The 22,330-nt window shown below is 35.5% G+C and overlaps 1 protein-coding gene across 2 annotated transcripts in view; it reads left to right on the top strand.

The window, feature by feature from the left end:
* The first annotated feature begins 1,298 nt into the window (after positions 1-1,298).
* The window catches only part of TRAM1L1 (translocation associated membrane protein 1 like 1), a 55,207-nt gene continuing 34,175 nt past the window's right edge, over positions 1,299-22,330 (top strand). The window contains exons 1-2 of one of the 2 annotated variants that reach the window (XR_015166293.1): positions 1,299-1,681; positions 13,398-13,467. The gene's annotated coding sequence lies outside the window, so the exon portion shown is untranslated. Of the gene's footprint in view, positions 1,682-13,397; positions 13,468-22,330 lie in introns of those variants that run through there. The other variant, XM_086407814.1, reaches the window with a different exon arrangement.

Below are 22,330 nucleotides of genomic sequence, written 5' to 3'. Positions count from 1 at the left end.
AATATTTCTGGTTTCCTCTTATTCTTCTCTTGCTAGTGTTCCCAGTATACTTATATTACATCTTTTTGGTCTCAAAGATCTTAGGTAGAATTTTGGATCTCCAATATTACTTTTTGGCTCTTTTTAAGGATTTCCTTCTCTCAGTTTGCATTCCCCATCTGTTCTTGCATGCTGTTATTCATTAGTACCTTTAGCATATTAATCATAGTTATTTTGATTTTCTAGTCTGATAATTCTAACATTACTGTCACATTCATTTCTGGTGCTTGCTCTGAGTCTTCAAATTGCTTTTTTTTTTTTTTTGCATTTTTTTATGCCTTCTAATTTTTTTTTTTTTTTTTTATGATAGCTGGATGTGATGTACCTAGTAGAAGAAATTGCCAAAAATAGGCTTTGGTTAGGAGTTTGGGATTAGCAGATACTACTTCATATAAAATAAACAATGCCCTATTGTATAGCACAGAGAACTATGTTCATTATCTTATGCTGTGCTGTGCTTAGTCACTCAGTCATGTTTGATTCTTTGCGACCCCATAGACTGTAGCCTACCAGTCTCCTCTGTCTTTGGGGACTCTCCAGACAAGAATACTGGGGTGGGTTGCCATACCCTCCTCCAGGGGATCTTCCCAACCCAGAAATCAAACCCAGGTTTCCCGCATTGCCTCTGGATTCTTTACCAACTGAGTCACCAGGGAAGCCCTCATTATCTTATTTAACCTATAATGGGAAAAATATTGAAAAAGAACATATACGTATGTATACGTGTCAGACTTTATCTATCTATCTATTTATGGGCTTCCCTGGTAGCTCAGCTGGTAAAAAATCTCCCTGTTCGATTTGTGCGTCAGGTAGTTCCCCTGAGAAAGGATAGGGTGCGCTTCTCCAGCTTCCCTGATGGCTCAGACGATAAAGAATCCGCCTGTAATGCAGGAGACCTGGGTTTAATTCCTGGGTTGGGAAGATTCATTATCTTATAATAACCTATAATGCAAAAATATTGAAAAAGAACAGATATACATATACGTGTGTATATGTGTTCAGACTATATGTATAGTCTGAATCACTTTGCTATACACCAGAAACTAACACAACATTGTAAATTAGCCATATTTTAGTTTAAAAATAGGCTTTACTAATGGGACGTTAAGGTGTGTGTGAGAAGAGGAATCCTTCTAGATTGCCGTGATTAGGTTTCAGCCTTTTATTGCACCTATGCCTCTGGACTGTGACCGTGACACCTATTTTTATTTTAATTTTCCCTCTCCTGAGGTGGGAGAGGATGGTCAGAATGGCCTGAGGTTAGGAATTTCCCTTCTCCAGGTCAATTAAGCTTTGATACGCCCCAGGTGGTTAGGAGCTTGTTAACTAGTTTCTCCTGAGGGGTAGCCTTTTTTTGAGGAAGCCCAGAGTGCTTTGGCGTGTTTCGAAACAGTTTCCCCTGTGTTTCAACCATCTGCAGCTCAAGGGGGTTTTTTCTCCGGTATCTGCTGTGTGAGCCTGTTGAGCTCACCGTGGTAGATCTCAGAGAACTGTGCAGGGGTAGCGGGCTATCACTTGGTCCCCCTGGAGTTTTTACATTGCGACTCGTCCACGCTAAGTGTTCAACAAATTTGTCAATTTCAGCCTGGTTTCCCTACTTCGGCACTATATTTCGAGCTGCTTCCTACGTCAATCTAATCCGGTAGGTTTTTATTCTTAGCATTCATCTTTCTGTCATATCTTGGGGGCAGTGGTTTTCTCTGTTTTTTGTTTGTTTGTTTGTTTTTTAACTCCTTGTGAATCACAAAAATGTTGACTCTTCTTTCTCTCGTTTTTTTTTTTGTTTGTTTGTTTGTTTGTTAAGACAAAGTGGTGACTTCGGAGCTCCTTATATGAGGAAGTAGCTTTTTTTTCCCCCCCCTCCCTGAATTTGTATTTCTCTGCCTATGGTACCCATGTATTTTTTCTTGGTATCTACTTTCACATTAAAAACTTAGCATATTAATCATAATTTCTAAAAATTCCTCCTCTGATAATTCCCAAAATTCTACCATGTCTGACTCCGCCTTTCATTTTTGTTCAGCTTCTTCAAACTGTTGTTTACATTCCTTTTTTTCTTGTAGTATATTACTATAATACTAGCATAGTATTGTATTTTTTTGTTGTAAGGTGTATATGATAGTCTAGGTAAAATGAATCCTTGTAAATAAGCCGTAGGAAGGTAGTGGAATGGGAAATTATTCTATAGTCCTGTGACTAGGTTTCAGTGTTTTGGTGCAGGTGTACCCCTTAACTGCAAACTTTATTAGTGACTCTTAGGGTGTTTTCCTCCAAATTTCAGTGGGATAGGATAACTAGAGGGGTCTGGAGTTAAGTTATCTTCCTTCCTTCAGGAGGAAAACTAGAGCCAGTGGAAGTTGGGTGTTATAGTGCCCCAGATAATTTAGATTGTAATAGAACCCAACATTGAGCTTTGGTAAAATTGTTTCTCCTGAGGGTTGGCCTAATAAAGAGGAACAGAATGCTCCAGAATATTTCAAAATGGTTCCTTTTCGCCTCTGCCTGCCAGATGCATGAGATTTGTCTCCAGTATTTGCTACAAGGGCCTGTAAAACTCCTGCTAGAGGTTAAAAAAGAAAATCACAAAACCTCGGATTCGGGAGTTTTTAACTCTGGGACTTGGCCTCACGGAGCCTTGAGAAGTTTTTCAATTATGGTTAGCCTACCCTAACAGAGTTTACTGCAGAAGTTGCTGCCCTGGTTAATACCACTGCTCTGTGTCTGCTTGATGTCTCTCCAGTTTAGGGAGTAGTGATTTGACATGCGACCTCAATTCTCTCAAGAGAATTACTGATTTTTCAGTTTTTCAGCTTTCTGTGAGGATGGAATTAAGATTTCTAAGCTGCATTACAGAAACCAGAAATCAGTTTTTTGTTTTGTTTTGTGTTTTTAAGTTGTGAAAAAGTTAGTTTGAATAGTGTAGAAAAAATACAGTAGATAGAAAAAAATTTGGTGATTCAAGATAATCCTTGAACTAAATATTTGATTAAGTAACATGAAATGATTCCAGTGTACAAATGGGTTTACTGATTAATAATTTGCATTGAATATTTTGGAATTTTCAAAGTTTAAACTTTGGCAATGCATTTAAAGTGACTCCTAATGGAATTTAAATGCTGAGTTTTATTATAAATCTCACAATCTTTACATAAAAATGGTTGTTTTGAAATTAACTTTTTTCTTCTTACTGTAATAAATTGTCTTTTTACACAAAATATTTTCTGCTCTTGAAAAATTAAAATTGGAAAAATGCAAAAAGAAAACTGAAAACTTTCCTTTTGTGAGTAATTTTATGATTAAGAAGAGTGGAGGATGATTTTTTAAGATTATGTGATGATCCATTACTACCATTAGTAATTTGTTCATCTTTGAAAATTTCAGCTTGATTTATTAAAGAACATTAACTTGCATAGAAAAAGCCAATACTTAGAAGAATGCTTAATTGAGTTTCACGTATTCTGAAAGGTCTCTTTTACTTCCCCAATTTGTCTCTTCTTAGGAAAAAATAGTGTTATCATTTTTAATCAAGAATATTGGAAAAATATTCATCTGAAAACTGATCCATCATTTATTTTATGTCTTCTATGGAATAAAAAAAATGAGAGCAATAAGAGAACTATATCAATATTTTTTTTCATTTCAAGGTTCTTGCTATAATTAGTTAGAAATATGATTAAACCATAATTTTATTTCAAAGTTAACTTGTTTCTAGAACTCAGATTGTAAGAACTGTCAAATCCATATTGTAGAAAATGACTAAAGAATTAATTTAAAGAGAGTGAGACAATAATCAAAGAGGAGGTATATATTTTTAATAACACTATTTTTATCATATGTCTTGGATTCCTACTCTTGGGTTATATATTTTTCCTCATGAAAAATGAAATGAACATTTTCATATATTTCAAATCATTCAAAAGCAATGAATTGTACATTCCCTGTATTCCAGGAAAATGTAGGCCACATATAAAATGATACATCGGAAGTGATTTCTGCCTTCCCAAAAGATAAGAGCTTGTCTTTCAAATGTATATTATTTCTAACACATAATTCTTTTGGTATTTGTATGCTAGGTTGTCATGATCAACCCTAATGTTGAAAACAATTTATAGAGGTGAAAATTAGTTATGAAAATGTGTTATATAGATTAGAAACATGCCAATAAAGTGTGGGATTGTAGCTCGAATCCAGGGCAACAGAGAAAGTGCCAGATATTTGCTGTGGTTCCTTCCCCGAGGAAACAAATCCCAGCAGGTTTGGCAATTTTAGCAGCTGTGGCTGAGCAGAATTTTCGACAGGTTTGAGGAACACTAATTAGAATTTAGAGCCTACTAAGAATTAAGGTCTCTAGAAAACACTCAAGTTTTTAGTTTGACCCCTAGCAATATAGATGAACTGGAAATATTCGATTAAGTTTTCAGTCAAAAACCTAAATTATCTCAACTTCTTATTAATGTAACCAGGCAAAACTAGTTTCTCTAAATTAGGTACCTAATAGAACAGAATAAAAATGGCATTGGGATGCAAAAGAGTATCATACTAAGTTTCAGCTATCAATAAAACTTTCATATAAAATATCCTGTACCAGAACTTGGCCATGCTGGACCTCTCATCTCAGATTTCCAGACTCCAGAATGGTGAGAAAATAATTCCTACGGTTTAAAACACTCAGTCTGTGGTATTTTGTTATAGAGGCCCAACGTTGATGAGTACACTGAGATGTACATTACGTTTTCTGATGTGATTGAAATATCACAGACTCCCTAAATATGCTTTGTCATTCATTCCAGTTGTACTTCTGTGCACGAGGCCTTTCATTTTGTGTCTATGAAATTAATTGGTTATTTATTTTCAAGTTTGCATTTAATAATGACAGGTAAAATTACAATCAAATAGGCAAGGGGTGGAATAAACAATATAGGGGATGAGGTAATACTTAGAATTTACATTTATGTATGTGTGCACACTGATTTTAAATCATGTGCTCAATTAGCAATAATTGAGAGAAATATTTATTTGCAAATGGGGCATTTCAGTTCAGTTCAGTCACTCAGTTTTGTCTGACTCTCTGTGCCCCATAGACTGTAGCACGCCACGCTTCCCTGTCTATCACCAACTCCCGGAGCTTACTCAAACTCATGTCCATCAAGTCGCTGATGCCATCCAACTGTCTCATCCTCTGTCATCCCTTTTCTAGAATCAGGGTCTTTTCCAATGAGTCAGTTCCTCACATCAGGTGGCCAAAATATTGGAGCTTAAGCTTCAGCATCAGTCCTTCCAATGAATATCCAGGACTGATTTTCATTAAGATTGACTGGTTTTATCTCCTTGCAGTCCAAGGTATTCTCAAGAGTCTTCTCCAACACCACAGTTCAAAAGCATCAATTCTTTGGCACTCAGCTTTCTTTATGGTCCAACTCTCATTTCCATACACTACTGCTGGAAAAACAATAGCTTTGATTTTACATACCTTTCTTGGCAAAGTAATATCTCTGCTTTTTAATACACTGTCTAGGTTTGTCATAGCTTTTCTTCCAAGGAGCAAGTGTCTTTTAATTTCATGGCTGCAGTCACCATCTGTAGTGATTATAGGACATTTACATGCTGTAAAAATAGCAAAGTAAAGTGAATAATGCTTATTGGTATTTGTATTTTACTGACTTGATTGTCTCTAGAGGTTTAGAACGTTTTTGCACAAAAGTAGGTTTTCTGTCTTATGAGTCATTTATTTTGAAGCATGTTTTCCTAGAGGAACCATACCATATTAACATACCATATTAACTCTAATTTGTAAATTTCTGTGTATTTTTTAAAGCAATTGGCTTAAATGTGATGACTTTTCTGAAATTACGATAGACTTTATAATTTTTGTGGTGTTAATAGGTGTTAGAGGATATTGAGTACCCACAAAACTTATCATGAGACTAATAAAAAGATCTAAATAATTTCTCTAAAATATCAATATACATTATGTAATTAAAATCTTGCTATGTAACACATATTACTAATATTGTGTATATATCTAAGATTTTAATGTCTGTATGCATATATATGGCTTTTAAAGATATTTTTGATATTCAGGAAAAGATAGAGGATAAATGCAACATATGGTAGAGTGTGAACCTGTATTTTGGTTTCCAGTATTGCTAAGTAGATACTAAGAGTCTTCTGCTTATAACAAATTATTTACTATCCTAGTAATTCTCCCTTATAAAGGTAGGAAACATTGCTAAAGCTGAGTATGCAGACTTAATTCTCTGAAGGGCAGGAAAAAAAAAAGCACAGGAACAATTAATAATAACAATAAAACCACACCAAATATCTTAGTAAATAAAGGAAAAAAATTAAGTGAACACTTTCTTCTACCAGTAACACCAACTGGGAAATTTGCCCTCTGTTCCCAGAAAATCCATGCAATGTAACTGCTTTAGAAATAAAAATTAGTATATTTACTATACAGACTAGAGTAAGCAGTCCATTTCCATGTCTCTGGAGGTGGTTCCTCCAATCCATTTCACAAGTCATTGTGTTATGTTAAAGCACAACAAAATATGATTATTTTTGTATCTAGATTGAACTTTTTTCCAAAATAAGCCATTTAACCTATCTAAAAATTGTTATTTAAAATTAATAATTCATAGGCATAAGCCAAGGTTTGCTGAACATGAATTTTTTTTTTCCTAAGCAATGGCCATAATAAAAGATCTTACTTAATAGTGCATAGACTCACCCTTAGAAAATCCCATTTAGTGTTTGGATTAAGTTCAAATAACTCCTTTTACTTACATGCAGTATAAAATTTCATGTCAGTTTTGCAGTCTACAAAGAACAGCACTAGTTATAAAAGTAAAATAATTTTTAATTAAAGTAGATATATCACTTAAAGTAAATATCAAGTAAGTCAGGAGGAAAATAGTGGTATAAACAAAGCAAAGACTGGGCTATGTGAGTCATGTGAGTTTTTTTAATTTTACCTGTATGTGGTTGTGTACATGTTATGGACTGAATGGTGTTCTTACCAAATTCATATGCTGAAGCCGTAACCCCTGATGTGACTGCATTCAGAGACAGGGCTTTCAGGAGACGATAAAGGTTAAGTGAAGTCTTAAGAAAGAGGCCCTAACCTGATAGCATTGATGTCCTTATGTAAAGAGAAGGGCGCTAGAGTCCTTTCTCTCTGCGCATGGGCACAAAGGATAGTCATGAGAGGACATAGAGAGAGGGCAGCTGTCTGCATGCTGGAAAGACAGGTCTCACCAAAACCAATCCTGCAAGTACCTTGACTTGTACTTCCAGCTTGTGAGAAAATAAACTTATATTGGTTGAGCCACCCAGTCTGTGGTGTTTTGTTCCAGCAGCTCTAGTGGACTAATGGTATGTTAGCCATAAATTAAGGTCTTAGAGTGCTGAGTTGCATTTGAAGGGGACCGCCATCAGGCTAGTTGTTTCCCGTATTGTTATCTGTGAGGGAAGGATTTGTTGTTGCAGTTCAGTCGCTAAGTGGTGTTCAACGCTTTGCATCCCCATGAACTGTAACCCCAACCACCACGTCCCACCCCAAACTCATCTGTCCATAGCGTTCTCCAGGCAAGAATACCGGAGCGGGTTGCCATTTCCTATTCCAGGGAATCTTCCCAACCCTCAGATTGAAACTGCATCTCATGTGGCTCCTGCACTGTCAGGCGGATCATTTTCCACTGATCCACCTGAAGAGGGAAGGGAACCTAGAGACTCAATTTGATTTTAAGACTGAAAGCTGATTAAAGAGTGATATTCATAACTGGGTTTATAAGCAGAAAGATAAAACTATGTGTTTATCTGAATCACTCCCTCTAGGGGTCTTGTTCCAGGAATAGGAAAAAAAAAATCACAAAACAGTTGGTGTTTGTTAGTTACAGTTCTCTGTAATTGGTCCTCAAAAATAATCACATAATCATGCTACAGGAAGAAATGGGGAGTAAATGGTCACAGTATTTAAAAACAGTGACGTTTTTCTGTCCACAAGTACAGAGGTTGTTATTCAATGAAAATTTGACCTTGCTATTCTTGTGTTCAGCAAAAAATACCTACGATCAAAGCAAGCTGTATAGTAAGCATACAGCTCAACATCCGTTTAAGTATGCATTTTTTTCTTTATGAACCAGAATCCAATTCAACATCCAGATTTTAATAGAACATTGACTTCTTATAGAACCTGCTCTCTATTCTGGCTCAGGCATTCATGGAGACAGTCCTTTTGGTTTTATATCGACCCTGAACTCCCAGATGTTCAAATAAGAATACTAACACTGTCCAAAAAAAAGAGAAACTTAGTGTTTATTGTTTGTTAAAAATCACACTCAATTTTGTGCATGTATAAATGCCAGTAAGGTAATGGTAAGCATACATATAAATAAATGCTGAAAGGAATATAACAGTGTGGAATTACTCAAGAGTTTAAAACATGTATAAGTATGAACTCTTACAGACATATGCAAAGTTAATGAGTGTTATGGAAATATTACAAATCAATTTAAAGATACTTATGTTCTCTATGTACTGAGGATAGAATGGAGTTAAGGAGGGGTACATTACTATCATTGGTGGTATCAGAATAGTTTCTTCAAAAAAAAAGTCATGCAAATATGAACATTTGAGACAGTTAGAGTTGATACAAATATGAACAACTGGTAAAATGAAGTAGATTTAAGTAAACAGAAGTCTATAATGTTATTCAAAATAAAAAAATGTGTAACTCATGATTAAACACACAGATACATATAGCATATTAGCATAAATCTTTCCTTTCTAAATTGTTATTCTTTTTAAATAATAATCTTTCAAAATGATTAATGTTGATTTTGCTGCTATCTTTGTTACTGAATCTATTGGTTGCTAAAAAAAATCTTTTTAAATTGCTATATTTAAATTCTGGGGCTTCCCTTGTAGGTCAGTTGGTAAAGAATCTGCCTACAGTGCAGGACACCCAGGTTCGATTCCCAGGTTGGGAAGATCCCCTGGAGAAGGAAATCACAACCCACTCCAGTATTATTGCCTGGAGAATCCCATGGAAAGAAGAGCTTGGCAGGCTATAGCACATGGGGTTGCAAGAGTTGGACATGACTTAGCGACCAAACCATCACCATATTTCAATTCCAGTTCAATTCAGTCAAACTCTCTAAATTTTCTAATAGTTTGTCATTTAAAGTATAGTTTCTCATTTGCATATCACTTTATTTCTATTTTTCTAGTATAGTTCAAGTAAAATTTAAATATAGTAAGCTATATTTAATTAATTATTTAATTATAAGCAAATTTCCAGTTTGGTAGAATTTGGCAACCACATATCAACAAATAGAGAATATTTTCATCCTCTCAGAAAGTTTCCTTAAAGTCCTTTCTAGCAAATCCCATCTTGAGACTATGTATGTGTGAGACTCAGGAACCTTTATTTTGTTTTATTGTTCAATGATTATGCTCACAACTTGAAATGAAACATTGTAAGATAGTGGTTCCCAACCTTTTTGTCACCAGGGACCACTTCATGGAAGACAATTTTTCCGTGGACTGGGGAGGATGGTTTCAGGATGATTCAAGTGTATTACATTTACTATGCACTTTATTTCAATTATTATTACATCAGCTCTACCTCAGATCATCAGGCATTCCATCTTGGAGGTTGGGGACACCTGCTGTAGAATATAAAATAGTTTTCAAGATTATTTTTGCTTCTCAATCTTTGTTTCACCATGTGAATTGTTCAGTTAGCTTCTCAGTATCTATGAACACCCCTTGTGATTTTTAATTGGAATTGCATTCAATTATGGATCCATTCCATTTCTACGAATGTCATTTTATAGTCTCAGGATACAGTTCTTGTGTATATCTCTTGTGTATCTTAAGCAACCTGTCAATGAAAGGGTTCTGACAGTGTTTGTAAATTGAAATTTACTATTTTAATTCACTACAAGCATGAATAAAGAGACAAAATTATCTGGCTAATATGGGATTTAGCAAACCTGACTCTATAGAAACATTTTGCTAAAGTCTTACAGCACAAATTTGCCCAACTTATCTGATTATAAAATGATAACTGTGGTAATCATAAATTCCTTGTCATAGAACACACGTAGCAATTGTAATCAAGAGAAAAACACTTTGAAGTTCTAAGAAGTACTTATTATTTTCCACATTAATCAGCTCTTGCTAATTGACTGAAAGTGCAAATGACAAAAGTTGATGAGACACCCAGTGAAAGAGAGATAAGGAGTTCAGTGCTTGAGACGACATAGTGGAAATATATATGGCTGTAAGTCAGTCAGATTATTTCCAGCTCGATAATGTACACTGAAGAAAAAAAAAAAATTTTAAGAGATAGAAAAGTGAAAGTGAAAGTGAAGTCGCTCAGTCGTATCTGACTCTTTGCGACCCCATGGACTGTATAGCCTATCAGGCTCCTCCGTCCATGGAATTTTCCAGGCAAGAGTACTGGAGTGGGTTGCCGATAGAAAGTAGGACCCAATTCTTTTTATATCACAAAAGCTATGATAAAAAGCCAGTTCCACATGAAAGCAAAGAATAGTTCTAAGCAAAGTGGTATTAGATCCCTAGAAGGAAGTTAATTGAACACATGGCAACATCGTTTGTCAGAAAAGTTTGTTAGCTATCAAATTTCTAGGTGTTTTTTGTCTTTTTCCCAGTCTGGTCTATTAATAATCATAAAACTAAATAGCAAAAAAAAAAAAATAGGAAATGATTTTACATTTTGTTTTTTGATGTGGATAGTATTCTTAAGGAAGGAGAGAAAGATACAGATTGTGCCTTGAATAAATGGAAGTTAATGACTTGCCAGATGAGAGCAAATGCTATCTGGAAAATATATTTACTAGGAAAATTGCCCCATTATATTGAAATTTGAATGGAAAGTAATGAGACTAATTTTCATTATCTGCATGTGTTTTTATTTCTTTTTTTTTTTCTCTTTTTTTTTTAAATTTAAAAAAAATTTTTTTTTTTATTCCTTTATTTCTCATGTGTTCCCCATCCTGAACCCTCCTCTCTCCTCCCTCCCCATACCATCCCTCTGGGTCGTCCCAGTGCACCAGCCCCAAGCATCCAGCATCGTGCATTGAACCTGGACTGGCATCTCGTTTCATACATGACATTTCACATGTTTCAATACCATTCTCCCAAATCTTCCCACCCTCTCCCTCTCCCACAGAGTCCATAAGCCTGTTCTATACATCAGTGTCTCTTTTGCTGTCTCATATACAGGGTTATCGTTACCATCTTTCTAAATTCCATATATATGCGTTAGTATACTGTATTGGTGTTTTTCCTTCTGGCTTACTTCACTCTGTATAATAGGTTCCAGTTTCATCCACCTCATTAGAACTGATTCAAATGTATTCTTTTTAATGGCTGAGTAATACTCCATTGTATATATGTACCACTGCTTTCTTATCCATTCATCTGCAGATGGACATCTAGGTTGCTTCCATGTCCTGGCTATTATAAACAGTGCTGCGATGAACATTGGGGTACACGTGTCTCTTTCCCTTCTGGTTTCCTCAGTGTGTATGCCCAGCAGTGGGGTTGCTGGATCATAAGGCAGTTCTATTTCCAGTTTTTTAAGGAATCTCCACACTGTTCTCTATAGTGGCTGTACTAGTTTGCATTCCCACCAACAGTGTAAGAGGGTTCCCTTTTCTCCACATCCTCTCCAGCATTTATTATTTGTAGACTTTTGGATCGCAGCCATTCTGACTGGTGTGAAATGGTATCTCATAGTGGTTTTGATTTGCATTTCTCTGATAATGAGTGATGTTGAGCATCTTTTCATGTGTTTGTTAGCCATCTGTGTGTCTTCTTTGGAGAAATGTCTATTTAGTTTTTTGGCCCATTTTTTGATTGGGTCATTTATTTTTCTGGAGTTGAGCTGTAGGAGTTGCTTGTATATTTTTGAGATTAGTTGTTTGTCGGTTACTTCATTTGCTATTATTTTCTCCCATTCTGAAGGCTGTCTTTTCACCTTGCTAATAGTTTCCTTTGATGTGCAGAAGCTTTTAAGTTTAATTAGGTCCCATTTGTTTATTTTTGCTTTTATTTCCAATATTCTGGGAGGTGGGTCATAGAGGATCCTGCTGTGATGTATGTCAGAGAGTGTTTTGCCTATGTTCTCCTCTAGGAGTTTTATAGTTTCTGGTCTTACATTGAAATCTTTAATCCATTTTGAGTTTATTTTTGTATATGGTGTTAGAAAGTGTTCTAGTTTCATTCTTTTACAGGTGGTTGACCAGATTTCCCAGCACCACTTGTTAAAGAGATTGTCTTTAATCCATTGTATATTCTTGCCTCCTTTGTCATTATCTAATTTTCATTATCTGCATGTGTTTTTATTTCAACTCCTTCTTGACATGAATCATTTTCCCTACATAAGATTAACACCTAAAGTGTGTGTCTTCTGTTTGTGGCTTGGGATGGCTTTAGCTATTGTATCCATCTAGTGAGCATGTCATCAGTTCACTGAAACATGCTTCTTGTTTGGTTTCCTCCAGAAACACTACTGGTTCCACTCAATTTATGTGGATTTCCAACCAGCAAAATTAACCTTATACATGAAGATTGAAAATTTCTCTCTAAAATCACTGCTTCAAATCATACTTTTTTCCCCCCACTTTTAACATATAACACAGGCAAGAGGTTATTCTTTTTAAACAATGTTTTTCATATAGAATACTTCTAAAATTATCTATTTTGCCTGTCATTATTTTGTTTTACTATTATGTATCATAGAGTTTTAGAAACTGAAAGTGAAATGACACTTTAGAGATTTTCTAGTCTAAGTTCTTTTCTTTCAGTTTAGGAAAGCCCTATAAATTGAAGCAGTTTATCTAAACTACTCAATAAATTAATGGCAGAACCATGGTAAGAGGTTAAGAATTAACTCTAATTTTTTAAAAATATTGAGAACAATTTTAATGCAATAAAATCTAACCATTTGTCAACAATACTGCAGTCAAGCCACAGAACAAGTAAAAGTTTCCTAGAAACTTTCCTTCGTTCTTATAATCTACCCACCCCAGGTAACTCCTGATTGTATGTCATCATGCACAATTGTCTGAATAGATCTTGCTTGATTTTAGCTTAATAGAATTAGAATTATGAACCATTTACTGTGTGTGGCTTGCTGTGTTCAATATCTTTTTCTGTACTAATCCATAAATTAGATGTATTATCCTTTGCATTGCTTAATAAAATTACACCCTGTATATATAGCACAGTTTGTTTATGCAGTTTTCAGCTGCTGTACATTTTGGTTGTATACAACTTTTTGTTACTATAAATAATACTGTTATGAGTATTTGTCTTTTTTGCAGATGTGTATGTCATTTCTCTTGGTTAAATGCTTTGTGAAGGAATATCTGGATCATGTTGTAAGTTTATATTTAAAAGTAAATTTGTTATAATTTAATTTTTTAACAAAACCATCAACTGTTTTCTAAAATAGTTGTGTCACCATATAAGCCACCAAAGAATGTATGAAAGTTCACATCACACTACATCCTTGTGTGTGTGTGCACTAAGTCACTCCAGTCGTGTCCAACTTTTTGCGATGCTATGGACTGTAGGCCGCTGCAGGGCTCCTCTGTCCATGGGATCCTCCTCGCAAGAATAGTGGAGTGAGTTGCCATGCCTCCTCCAGGGGATCTTCCTGACCCAGGGATGGAATCTGCATCTCTTATGTCTCCTGCATTGGCAAGCAGGTTCTTTACCACTAGAGCCACCTGGGAAGCCCATACTACATCATTAATAATGTTTAATTATCAACCTTTTAAAAAATGTTTGCTGTTCTATCAGTATGAGGTATGTAATAATATCTAATCATGATTCTAAATTTGTGACTGCCTAATGGCTAATGATGCTGAATATCTGCTCTTCTGCTTAATGCCTATTTCTGTATCTTTTTATGAGAAATGTCTATTTAAATCATTTTTAAACCACATTTTATTTATTTTTTAAAATGAACAACTAACTAGAATTCTTTATGTAGCTTGGGTATATTTCCTTGGCCAGATACCTGTAGTATCACTGTATTCTACCAATATGTCTTTTTGTTTTCTTAATGGTCTCTGGTTCAGTCACATTTTCCATTATGATTCATCCTATTGTGCTCTTCCTAAAATATGTTTGCCTACTCTAGAACCGCAAAGGCATTCTTTACTTTTCTATCCAGAAGTTTCTTTTAAAACTTTTATGGTAAGCCCATTATCTGTTTTGCATCCATTATTTTTTGTGTACAGTGTCAATTAAGTGTCATGGTTTTTAATTTTGTTTTTTTATATGGCTGTAGAGGCATCCACCTGTCATTGTTCAAAAACAAAACAAAATTGTTTCTTTATCCATGGGATATCATTGCCACTTTTGTGGAAAATCAATCAACCATATTTGTTGTCTTCTATTTCTGGAGTATGTATTCTGTTACAGTTATATTTATGCCTACTATTATAGCATAACGTGTATATTCATAATAAGTCTTGATATCAGGTACTTCATAATATGTAACTTTCTTTTCTCTTTCAAGGTCGTTCTATCTGTTCTAAATCCTTAACATATAAAAATTTTAGAATCAGTTTATATTTCTGTAAGTAAAACATTACTGCAACATTGATGGTGATTGCATTGAATCTATAGATCAATTTCAAGAGAAGTAAAAAACTGACAATATTGAATTTTCTGATTCTAGATACATCATATCCACTTGCTTAGTTTTTTAATTTCTCATAGCAATATTTTATAGATTTCAGTCTACATTTCTTACATATATTTTGTTAGGTTTAATACTAAGCATTTATTATTTTTTGATACTATAGTGAATATTATATCTTAAATTTTTATATTTAGTTTGCTATTATGTAGGATAAGTGGGAAAAATGAGGGACTTTAATTGGAAAAGAAGATTAATGCAAGGGGAGGCCAGTTGGAAAAGGGTTTAGCTTTGAATTGAAATGACTGACTGCTGCTGCTGCTAAGTCGCTTCAGTCATGTCCGACTCTGTGCGACCCCATAGACAGCAGCCCACCAGGCTTCCCCGTCCCTGGGATTCTCCAGGCAAGAACACTGGAATGGGTTGCCATTTCCTTCTCCAGTGCATGAAAGTGAAAAGTGAAAGTGAAGTCGCTCAGTTGTGTCCGACTCTTTTCGACCCCATGGACTGCAGCCTACCAGGCTCCTCCGTCAATGGGATTTTCCAGGCAAGAGCACTGGAGTCAGTAGCCATTGCCTTCTCCGAATGACTGACTGACTGACTGCTGCTGCTGCTACTAAGTCACATCAGTCGTGTCTGACTCTGTGTAACCCCATAGACAGCAGCCCACCAGGCTTCTGTCCTGACTGACTACTTCCCCCAAATTTAGGGGAAAACACCTTTTCCTCTCAGCGAGGTGATTCTGTGCACCCATCTGGAGTCACTTTTCATGACGAGTGTTAACGAACTTATTAAGAAGTAAGTGTTAAAACTAAGAGAAACTATGAAATGCAGAATTTTCACAAACACAGGTGCTTTATTAACTGGTCAGATTTTAGCAAAAGTTTCAAGCAGTGCTTCTCAACTGGGAGTCACAAACAGATGTGAGAATTGGACCATAAAGAGGGCTGAGCGCTGAAGAATTGATGCTTTCAAATTGGCGCTGAAGAAGTCTCTGGAGAGTCCCCTGGACAGCATGGAGATCAAACCAGCCAATCCAAAAGGAAATCAACCCTGAATATTCATTGTAAGGACTGATGCTTCAATACCTAGACCACCTGATACAAAGAGCTAACTCATTGGGAAAGAGTCTGATGCTGGGAAGGATTGAAGGCAGAAGAAGGGGGCAACAGAGGATGAGTGGTTAAATAGCATCACTGACTCAATGGACATGACTTTGAGCAAATTCCAGGAGATAGTAAAGGACAGGGAAGCCGAGAATGCTACAGTTCATAGGGTTGCAATAATTTGGAAACAACTTAGCAACTGAACAACAACAAGGTAGGGTTCAATTTTATTCATTTTCTTGTATATATCCAATTTTCGCAGCACCATGTGCTGAAAAGACTTCAGCTTATCTTTGAAAAATATTTTTACTTGATGTAAAACTTCAGAATGTCATATTTTCCACCAACACTTTGGATATATTGATTTTCCATCTTTTGGATTGCATATTCCCGAGGAGAAATTTATCTTTGGGAGAAGGAAATGGCAATCCACTCCAGTATTCTTGCCTGGGAAATCCCATGGACAGAGGAGCCTGGTGGGCTACAGTTCATGGGGTCACAAGAGTCAGACATGACTTAGCAATGAAATCACTAAATCAAGATAAGCATATATTCTTGAATATTGATATATACTCCTGTACCTTGATTAATTTATTTTCCTAGTAGTTTTTTATACTGTCCATAGGGTTTTTAACATAAACAATTATGATGTATTTTAGTAAACAACTAAATGCCTATCAACTGATGAATACATAAATAAAATGTGCTATAGCTATATGATAGGATATTATTAAGGAATAAAAAGATACAAAGTATAACATGTTACAACATAGCTGAATTGAAAAACATGCAAAGTGAAAGAAGTCAGGCACATGAGAATACATGTTATTTGATTCCATTTATATAAAAACTTGGTAAATGCAAATTTTTAGAGGCACAAGGTAGATTAGTGGTTGGAGGGAGAGTGAGAATGGGTAGTAACTGCAAATGAACATGAGGCTTCTTCTTGGAACAATGGGAATATTCTAAAATTAGATTGTGTTAATAGTTACACAACTCTGTAAGTATACTTTGCAGGAGTAAATTGTTTTAGGATGTATAATATACATTTTATACTAACATAACATACTAACAGCATTATTAAAGCTGTTAGTTTCTTTAAGTAAATATCCAGTGAATGGATTCCCTAGTTTTTCATAAATATACATATATGTAACTTTTGTTCACATTTTGCTTTAAAAAAGACATAACCAGTCTTTGTAATTCATATTTTATTTTGGGTGAATCTTTGTGTTAAACACGAACAACCTTGAATTTTATGACTCTTATAACTTAAACATAGTTATTAAGCTAAAGCATATCACAGCTTAAGCATAGTTAAAAGATTTTATGATTGATGCCAATCGTATTCAATTGTAGAACTTCATGTTGACAGTAGGCAGGGATTTTGATGTGTGATAACTAACTTACCGGCACTCTGGGTTGAAGTTAGCTGAATACAGAAGGATTCAAATGTATACAGATGACCGAAAAGAACATTTCCCTGACATGAGAAAAAAGAATCACCTGGAGGAGGATGAATAGTAGAGAAGTTCACTAGTTGCATCATGTTACTGTGTTCTATGTCAGTTGAAAGTTCAGTTCAGATCAGTCACTCAATTGCGTCCGACTCTTTGTGACCCCATGAACTGCAGCACACCAGGCTTCCCTATCGATCACCAATTCCCGGAGCTTGCTCAAACTCATGTCCATCGAATCAGTGACGCCCTCCAACCATCTCATCCTCTGTCATCCCTTTCTCTTCCTGCCTTTAATCTTTCCCAGGATCTTTTCCAATGAGTCAGTTCTTCCCAACAGGTGGCCAAAGTGTTGGAGCTTCTGGTTCAGCATCAGTCCGTCCGGTGAATATTCAGGACTGATTTCCTTTAGGATTGACTCGTTTGATCACCTTGCTGTCCAAGGGACTCTCTAGAGTCTTCTCCAACATCACAGTTCAAAAGCATCAATTCTTCAGCAATCATCTTTCTTTATGGTCCAATTCTCACATCCATACATGACTACTGGAAAAACCATAGCTTTCACTAGATGGACCTTTGTTAGTAAAATATTGTCTCTGCTTTTCAATATGCTGTCTAGGTTTGTCATAGCTTTTCTTCCAAAGAAGAGCATCTTTTAATTTCATGGCTGCATTCTCACCATCTGCAGTGACTTTGGAGCCCAAGAAAACAGTCTGACACTGTTTTCATGTTTCCACATCTATTTGCCATGAAGTGATGGGACTGGATGCCTTGATCTTAGTTTTCTGAATGTTGAGTTTTCAGTCAGTTTTTTAACTCTCCTCTTTCACCATCAAAAAGGCTCTTTAGTTCCTCTTCACTTTCTGCCATAAGGATGGTGTCATCTGCATATTTGAGGTTATTAATATTTCTCCCTGAAATCTTGATTCCAGTTTGTGTTTCATTCAATCTGGCATTTCGCATGATGTACTCTGCATATAAGTTAAATAAGCAAGGTGACAGTATACAGTCTTGATATACTCCTTCCCAATTTGGAACCCAATTTGACATACTTTCCCAATTTGGAACCAGTCCATTGTTCCATGTCCAGTTCTAAGTGTTGCTTCTTGGCCAGCATACAGATTTCTTAGGAGGCAGGTCAAGTGGTCTGGTATTCCCATCTCTCTTTAAGAATTTTCCACAGTTTTTTGTGATCCACACCATCAAAAGCTTTAGTGCAGTCAATGAAGCAGATGTTCTTCTGGAATTATCTTGCTTTCTCAATGATCCAATGAAAATCAATTTGATCTCTGGTTCCTCTGCCTTTTCTAAATCCATCTTGAAAATCTGGAAGTTCTCAGTTCACGTACTGTTGAAGCCTTCAGTTCAGTTCAGTCACTCAGTTGTGTCCAACTCTTTGAGACCCCATGGACTGCAGCACACCAGGCCTCCCTGTCCATCACCAACTCCTGGAGGTGAAGCTTAGCTTGGAGAATTTTGAGCATTACTTTGCTAGTGTGTGAGATGAGTGCATTTGTGCAATAGTTTGAACATTCTTTGGCATTGCTTTTCTTTGTGATTGGAATGAAAACTGACCTTTTCCAGTCCCGTGGCCACAGTTAAAAGTAGATAGAGTCAAATCAAAGCATTGGAACATCAGCATGTATCCGTGGTTCTTAAACCTTTCTGTACATCACAATCATCCAGGAACTTTTTTTCTTAGATCCTTGAACCCTATGTAAGAAAGTCTATTTGATTGAATCTGCCATGGAGCCTCTTTCCTAACATTTAAATAATGCCCAAAGACTCTTAAATGTATGTAATTCAATCAATAATAACACAAAGCCAAAATAAATTTACAGGAAAAAAAGCAAGAAGGTATTCAAAGTATAATGTGCATTTATCCTTGACTCATGTTTTATTATAATATACTACCAATACGATGAGTCATAAAGGACGATTTACAACCAAAAGACAATATGGCACTATGTGTTATAATTCCTTGTATAATTTCTAACAACTTTGTAATCTGTTTTAAGAGAATAGAAATGTTATCCACAAAGAAAACTGTATAGTGTATATTGGCGTGTGATAAGAGTTATAGAAAAGAAGAAAGAAAATAGGGAAAACAAAGGACATAGAAAAATGTCAGACGAACTATTCTGCAATCCGGAAAACTGAACAGTAGTCAGCCACTAAGCTCAACCTGAATTATAATGTTTAATTTTATGATAAAATACTATTAGGTATGATGGAGCTGGCCTTTCATTCTGCCTTTTAGTAAGATGGAAAGCTGGGTGACTTACATTACTTACCCAGTCCTTTATTACATTTTCCATGGGAATGGTGTTAATAATTGTTTGAGTATTAAATAAGATGGTGTTTGTAAAACATTTTAGTCATTTCCTGGCATATAGTCATTGCTGATTGCATGTTCTGTTTGAGATGTAATGTGTGGGGTATGTGTGTGCATGGTAGCTAATTTTATATGTTAACTGGACTCAGCCATGCAATGCCCCAGTATCTGGTTAAGTATTACTCCTGGTTGTGTCTGTGAGGGTGCTTCAGAAAGATGATCACCTGAATTGGTGGACAGTGTAAATCAGAGACCTTCTCCAAAGTGGATGGGCATCACCCAACCTGCTGAGGCCTGAGAACAAAATGGTAGAGGAAAGTTGAATTCTTACTCTTGGACTGCTTGAGACATCGGCATTCTCCTGCCCTTGGACAGGAAGTTATGCTGTTGATTCTCCTGGTTCTCAGACCTCTGGAGTCAGACTGAAGTTTACACCATCACCTGTCCTGATGGGTCAGCTACAAGGGTCTTCAGCTTGCAGACAGCAGATCATAGGGATTCTCAGTCTACCAAAATCACATGCATCAACTCCTTTTGTTAAATCTCATCTATTTATGTAAATATATGTACATATATATTTATTGTTTCATTGAACACATATATAATGTGTGTGTGTGTGTGTGTCTGAAGAGAGGGAAAGAAAGAGCTAGAGAGATGGAAAGAGACAGAAATATAAGGAACTATTCATACCAAAAATTAACAGTATATGTATTTAAACTAAAAAGAACATTTATTTTTTACTCTTTATTTTCCCAAGGTTTTAATGAATATAATATATGGTGGTATGAAAGGGAGGATTTCTTTTTTTTTTTTTTTTTTACGGAGAAAGGATGTTTTCCTGAAAAACTCAACTGGTAATAATATTGTAAGGAAGATAAACTCTGTGCACATCGTTGTTTCATATGAGCAAATGCAAAAAGAATTGGAGAGCCATTAATTGCCATCTTGTAATTATTTAGAAAATATTTTATTGCCTCTATTTAAATCTGCTTTCTGAAATACAGGGAGTCAGTTATAGTTCTGTGTAATATCATGAAAGACTATCACATTTTGTCAAATGCCTTTTCTGCATCTATTAAGATGATAGCGTGATTTTAAACCTTTGTTCTGATTTCTGTTAATGTGGTGTATCATACTGATTTTTTGCCTATGTTAAACCATCCTTGCATCCCAGGAATAAATCCCTCTTGATTATTTATGATCCTTTAAACATGTTGAACTCAGTTTGTAAATATTTTTTGAAGATTTTTGCATCCATGCTCATCAAAGATATTGGTGTGTACTTCTGTTTTTATCTGGTTTTGATTTCAGGTTGATGCTAGCTTTACAAAATGAGTTGGAAATATTTCCTCTTGTATTTTGGGGGATAGTTTAAGAAAGACTGGTATTAATTATTCTTTACCTGATTGATAGAATTCACTCTGAAGTCATCTGGTCTCAGGTTTTCTTAGTTTTAAGAAGTTTTTAATTGCTGGCTCAATTGCTTTGTTATTGGTCTGTTCAAATTGTCCAATCTTCATAATTCAGTCTTGAGAGGTGTATGCTTCTAAGACTATTCCTTCTAGGTTGTCCAATTTCTCGGTATAAAAGTTGTTTACAAGAGTCCGTTATAATCTTTTAAATTTCTATATCATAAGTTGTAATGTCTACTCTTTAATTCTTATTTGTTTGAATATTATCTTTTCCCCCTTAATTAGGTTAGTTAAGTGTTTGCCAATCTTGTCTTTCCTTTCAAAAGACCAGATCAGCTTTTGTCATTTTTTTCTATTGAGTTTCTGATATCTATTTCATGTATTTCTGCTCCAAGGTTTAGTTTTTTCCTTTCTTCTTCTAACTTTAGACATAGCTGCTGCTGCTTTTTTTTTTTTAATTCATTAAGGTATAACATTAGGTTGTTTATTTCAGAGCTTTGTTTTTATTTTTAATTTATTTTTAATTAAAGGATAATTGCTTTACAATGTTGTGTTGCTTTCTGCCATGCAACAATGTGAATCAAACATAAGCATATATCTTTCCCCTCCTTCTTGAACCTCTCTCCCACTCTTCACATCCCACCCCATCCCACCCCTTTAGGTTGTGACAGAGCACAGAGTTGAAGGTGTTATACAGCACCTTCTCAATAGCTATCTGCTGTACATATGGTAATGCATACATTTCAGTGCTACTCTCTCAATTCATCCCACCTTCTTCTTCCTCTGCTGTGTCCACAGCTTGTTCTCCATGTCTGCATTTCTATTCCTGCCCTACAAATAGGTTCATCAGTACCATTCTTCTAGATTCCGTCTGTAAGCATTAATATACAATATTTGTTTTGCTCATTGTGACTTATTTCACTCTGTATAACTTTAGGCTTTATGTATATCCACCTCACTAGAACTGACTCACTTATTTTCTTTTTATATCTGAGTAATAGTCCATTATATATATATATATACACACACACACACACACACATATATATATATATATATATATATATATATATATATATATATCACAAATTCCTTATCCATTCATCTGTCAGTGGACATCTAGGTTACATCCATGTTCTGGCTCTAGTAAATAGTGCTGCAATGAGTATAGGAGGTACGTGTTCTTTTTGAATTATGGTTTTCTCAGGATATATGCCCAGAGTGGGATTACTAGGTCATTGTGATTGCTAGGTCATTGTTGTTGTTGTCGTCAACTGCTAAGTTGTGTCCAACTC

This window comes from Bos grunniens, chromosome 6 (assembly GCF_055505025.1).
Source record: "Bos grunniens cultivar Pamir isolate PY7600 chromosome 6, Bosgru_T2T1.0, whole genome shotgun sequence".
In the NCBI taxonomy this organism is placed as follows: domain Eukaryota; kingdom Metazoa; phylum Chordata; class Mammalia; order Artiodactyla; family Bovidae; genus Bos; species Bos grunniens.
Note: the sequence above shows the minus strand (reverse complement) of the source record. Positions and strands in the feature narration are given on the sequence as shown.